Here is a 6,000-nt window from a genome sequence, read left to right as displayed (position 1 = left end):
AGAGCAAGGACTGTTTAATGGCATACATGTGCTACAATCATAAACGTTGTCTTAATTTGACCACAAAATGATCATATACAGCTAAAAATATTTATTTAAGAATACAAAGAACATATTCTTCTGTGTGACAAACATTTGAATATGAAATATTCATATTTCATGTTGGGTTTAGCTCTTTTGAATAAACGTTGTCAGGTTAATGCACAAGTATGGATGTTATTTATATTTTTACATTTTGCTTGCTCCATTAAAGTCTATGGGAGAATACTTAAACACGGTCATAATATTTGAATATAGCAATAAAGTAAGTTGCAGTGCATAAAAAAGTTATATTTCTACTATACTGTAGTCTATTAAAGGGAAATGATACCCAAATGTTGAAGCACTTGAAAGTGATGCAGCATAGCTGTAAAAAGCTGACTAGAAAATATCCCCTGAACATCTCTGGGTAAAAAAGGAAGATAATTTACCTCAAATTTCCTCAATCTTCACACCCCACTGTAAAGAGACTTTAAGCAGCCAGTCAGGACAAGCTAGGGAGTGTGCACAGTCATGTTATTAAGTTTGTGTAAGTTCTATGAAATCTCATGAGATCACAAAAAAGGCAAAGCATTACCTCAGCACTGCTGATACTGATTTGGCTATTTATTTTTCCAACTTGCTAGATTAAAGAGAACCGAGATAGCACACAGAGTCTCTATAGAAGTGCGCAAATGATCACAGCATATGGCTAATGGCGGATTCGGCAAACGGCAATCCAGGCAGCTCTCTCAGGATTGATGAGTGGACAACGGGAACCTGTGGATGACTGTCATCCACAGGTTCCCATTTTTCCAACTTGCAGCGCTGGACAGCAGTTGAAGTATAACTGTTTACACAGCACTTACTCTGGTGAGCTAAAGAATTTTTGACGTACAATATCCTCCTTTTTTACATAGAGATGCTCAGATGATATTTTCTTGTCAGTTTTTTACAGTTAGGCTGCATCATTTTCAAGTGATTTAGCATATGAGTATTATGTCCCTTTAAGTGTGCATTAGCGTTATGGGTAAAAAAAAACAAAAAAACATATACATACCGAAAAGGGACACTAAATAAAAAAAATATAGATAGAGCATGCAGTTTTAAGTAACTTTCTAATTTACTTCTATTATCATTTTTTTTCTTCGTTCTCTTGCTATCTTTATTTAAAAGGCAGTAATGTAAAGCTTAGGAGCCGGCCCATTTTAGGTTCAGCTCCCTGGATAGTGCTTGCTTATTGGCGGCTACATTTAGCCATCTATAAGTAAGTATAACCCAGTTCTGAACCAAAAATGAGCCAGCTCCTTAGCTTTACATTCCTGCTTTATAAATAAAGATAGCAAGATAACAAAGAAAAAAAGGATAATAGGAGTAAATTAGAAAGTTGCTTAAAATGACATGCTCTATCTGAATCATTAGAAAAACTTAATTGGGTTTAGTATACCTTTAATTTAATAAATTCCTATGTTGCTAAATAATGCTAACCATCACCTGAGCCTTCAGTGAGTCATAGGCCCCTATTTATCAAAGGTCTTGCGGACCTGATCCGACAGGGCGGATCAGGTCCGCAAGACCTCGCTAAATGCGGAGAGCAATATGGTCTCCACATTTAACATTGCACCAGAAGCTCACAAGAGCTGCTGGTGCAACGCCGCCCCCTGCTGACTCGAGGCCAATCGGCCACCAGCAGGGAGGTGTCAATCAACCCGATCGTATTCGATCGGGTTGATATCCGGCGATTCCTGTCCGCCTGCTCAGAGCAGACGGACAGGGTTATGGAGCAGTGTTCTTTTTACACCGCTGCTTTATAACTTGTGTTTCTGGCGAGTCTTAAGACTCGCCAGAAACACGGCCCTTCAAGCTCCATACGGAGCTTGATAAATATATGCCATAATCTTTTTGATGGTGGTGTGTATGGTGTGTGTGTATATGTATATGTGTATATGTATGTGTGTATATATATATATATATATATATATATATATATATATATATATATGTGTGTGTAAAAACGATTGTCTGGGGTTGTTGCTTCTCTTGTTCAGAGAAGAATTGCCTGGTATTTTGGCTCTGGACTGTCAGTGGGCAGGATCAGACTGATTTGCTGCAGGATATTTTTTCTCTGAGTGTAAAAAGAATGCGCACCCTGAGTTGCAATTTAAATGAACAGGCATGGAAGTTATTCTAGCTTTTGTTCTATCTCAGGAGTGCTGTTCTCTTTCTCTTTTTTCATATATATATATATTTTTTGTCATAGTCATAGATGAACTGCATGAAATGTTCTAAAAGCATAAAGTGGTTTATTTATTGTAGCTAATGTAGCTTAATAAATATTCTACAATATATTGCATAGCAGCGAGTTGCAGCCAGTTAATGCAATATTTAGTTCTCACCTTCACTGCATTATAAAAAGCAGGGACATTCCAGCTTACATTACTAACTGAATGGAAACTTAATATAAAACTTCAACTTTGCGCTGCTTCCATTTTAATTGTGAAAAGAAAAGCTTAAACGGTGATAATTATCCTTCCCATAGCATTAAGACCAGTTATGTCTTTGTTTCCCCTGGCTTCAGTAAACATTTCACTCCAGCTAGGGTATTTAAAAGAACAAAGAAAAAAGTTGGCTAAGTTAGATCTATCTCACTGGTTTTCAAACGTGTCCTCAGGACTCCCCAACAGGCCAGGTTGTCAGGATTACCTTAGATGAGAGCATTGAGAGCAGGTTAAATAAACAGGTTTACTAATCAGCTGATTATTTTAACTGTGCTCTAGTTCAGATATCCTCAAAATGTGGCCTGTTAGGGAGGCTTGAGGAGAGGTTTTAAAACCAGTGATCTAGGTTCACCTCTCCTGGTATAAAAAAATGTAAACACCAAGGGGTAGATTTAACAAGCAGTGGATGCTACTTTCTACCCCTGAAGTTTCAGGTCCGCCTGAAACTTAAGTTAAGAAGCAGCGTATGCTGTCGGCATTTAGCGATGTCAGGCAGATGTGAATCGCTACAGCGAATCATGTCTGCCCGCAGTGCCCAGCACTTCATAAATTGGCCCCTAAGCCTTTCTGATAGTTTATTCCTATCAATTGTAGGTAATTACAGGTACAAATCCTGAAATCCGGAATTACCCAAAAATCCAGAATTACCCAAAATAGAGACTTTCTCATTCATTTTTAAAATAAATAAAGAAAAAAAATAAAAATAATTTACAATTTCCCTGCCAGAAAGTCACAATCTCCTCTGCTTGCGTCTTTGGTTTGGTTTTTATTTTCTAAATTAGCAAATGCTGGTCTATAATTATTTAAAACAACTATTAGATTTCTGAGTATAATACTGTACTATCTCTCTGATGGTACTAGGTATACAAAAAGTATTAAAAAAACATATAAACTACCGTTAGGTTGAATTTATAACCTGAATCGTGACATAAAAATATTGCCTAAATTACATAAGCAAATACTGCTTCTGAGTCCTATTGTTTCAGGCTTGCCTAAAACAGAAGTTAAAGGGACACTGAACCCACATTTTTTCTTTAATGATTCAGATAGAGCTACAATTTTAATCAACTTTCTAATTTACTCCCATTTTCAATTTTTCTTTGTTCTCTTGCTTTGTTTATTTTAAAAGCAGGAATGTAAATCTTTGCAGCCCATTTTAGGTTCAGCACCATGGATAGCGCTTGCTTATTGGAGGATTAAATTTACTCACCAATAAGCAAGCATAACCCAGGTTCTCAACCAAAAATGGGCCGGCTCCTATGCATTACATTCCTGTTTTTTAAATAAAGATAGCAAAAGAACAAAGAAAAATTAATAATAGGAGTAAATTAGAAAGTTGCTTAAAATTGCATGCTCTATCTGAATCACGAAAGAAAAAAAAATTGGGTTTAGTGTCCCTTTAAGAAGCAGCTGTCATAAGAAAGCTGCTCCTTAAAGAGACAGTTTACTCAAAAATGTTCTCCCCTTTAATTTGTTCCCAGTGATCCACTATACCTGCTGGAGTGTATTAAATTGTTTACAAGTATTTCCATTACCCTTATCTTGGCATTTGAAATAGTTGATTTAGCATGTGGTATCCCCAACTATCCTGAAATTTTTTGGCCTTAAAGGGACAGTCAAGTAAAAAAAAACTTTCATGATTTAAATAGGGCATGTCATTTTAAACAATTTTCCAATTTACTTTTATTATTATTATTATTATTTATTTATAAAGCGCCAACAGATTCAGCAGCACTGCCCCTTGGGTACTAGGATTAAAAGTACAACAGAGAAACAATACAATAAGAGACAACATTTTACAAATACAGAGGGAATTGAGGTCCCTATTCCCATGGGAATTTACAATCTAGATGTACTTTTATCACCAATTTTGCTTTGTTTTCTTTGTATTCTTAGTTGAAAGCTAAAGCTAGAAGGTTGATATGCTTATTTCTTAGACCTTTAAGGTCGCCTCTAATCTGAAACATTTTGACAATTTTGCACCACTAGAGGGCGTTAGTTTATGCATTTCATATAGATAACATTGAGCTCATGCACATGAAGCTCTTAGGAGTGAACACTGATTGGCTAAAATGCAAGTCTGTCAAAAGAACTGAAATAAGTGGGCAGTTTACAGAGGCTTAGATACAAAGTAATTACAGAGGTAAAACGTGTATTATTATAATGGTGTTGGTTATGCAAAACTGGGGAATGGGTAATAAAGGGATTATCTATATTTTAAAACAACAACAATTCTGGTGTTGACTATCCCTTGAAGGCCAAGTTATCTAAACACAGCCAGTAGAATAAATTACACTCCCAGTGGGGTATAGAAGAGATAAGGTAATAAAATGTTAATTTTCCATTGTTCTCTCCAAGTTTTGGTAATTGGTTTACAGACAGATATAAGATAAGGAAGCAGGTATATGTACACAATGTGATAAAGTAATGAGATCTGATTATACCTACAAGCTTAAACCATTTTATTAGGCCGGGGTTCAAAACACAAAATCAGCTAATTCATATACACAAATAAACCTTAAAAAGCAAATCTTATACATTTTATACTCTGCAGCTGGTAAAAAAAGTAATTAGAAACACATTAAGGGGAAAACAATTTTATAGTATACTGTCCCTTTAAGCTTTCTGCCACCTTTTAAGAGGCGGATTTAAATCATCTCAATACGATTGGGATGATTGACAGCCCTTGCTAGCATCCAATTGGCCACCAGTGAGCAGGGGGCGGCATTGCCAAGCATTTCACTAGAAATGCAAGTGCAATTATAAATGCCGACAGCAAATGTCGAGCAGACATATTCAGGCCCATTTATCAAGCTCCGTACGGAGCTTGAAGGGCCGTGTTTCTGGCGAGACCGCTGCTCCATAACCCTGTCCGCCTGCTCTGAGCAGGCGGACAGGAATCGCCGGAAATCAACCCGATCGAATACGATCGGGTTGATTGACACCTCCCTGCTGGCGGCCGATTGGCCACGAGTCAGCAGGGGGCGGCGTTGCACCAGCAGCTCTTGTGAGCTGCTGGTGCAATGTTAAATGCGTAGGGCGTATTGTTCTCCGCATTTAGCGAGGTCTTGCGGACCTGATCCGCAGTGTCGGATCAGGTCCGCAAGACCTTTGATAAATCGGGGCCATAGTAGATCAACCTATAGTAAATCTACCCCTTGGTCCGATCCCCATCTTATTTTACAGATGCAAATATACAAATATTCTAGTAAAATTACTAATATTCAATGCATAATATATTTAGAAAGTGTAAGAAATTATTTATAAAATATATGAATGTGATTTTGCAGTGTACGTATTTATTTACATGCTTTGATAAACTGAGGTGTAAGTCAAATAATGGGCGTATTTCTATTTTATAAATGTAAATTGACACAGTTCAACTCACAAAACTACAATATTTAAATCTTTAGGGTTTATAGTCAGCTGTAGGGAGACAGGAACTCTGAGTTTTCCTACCTGCAAACATAGGTCTTTTTTGTTT

The sequence above is a fragment of the Bombina bombina genome, chromosome 8 (genome assembly GCF_027579735.1).
Source record: "Bombina bombina isolate aBomBom1 chromosome 8, aBomBom1.pri, whole genome shotgun sequence".
Taxonomy (NCBI): domain Eukaryota; kingdom Metazoa; phylum Chordata; class Amphibia; order Anura; family Bombinatoridae; genus Bombina; species Bombina bombina.
The sequence above is the reverse complement of the archived record's forward strand: the minus strand, read 5'-3'. Positions refer to the sequence as shown.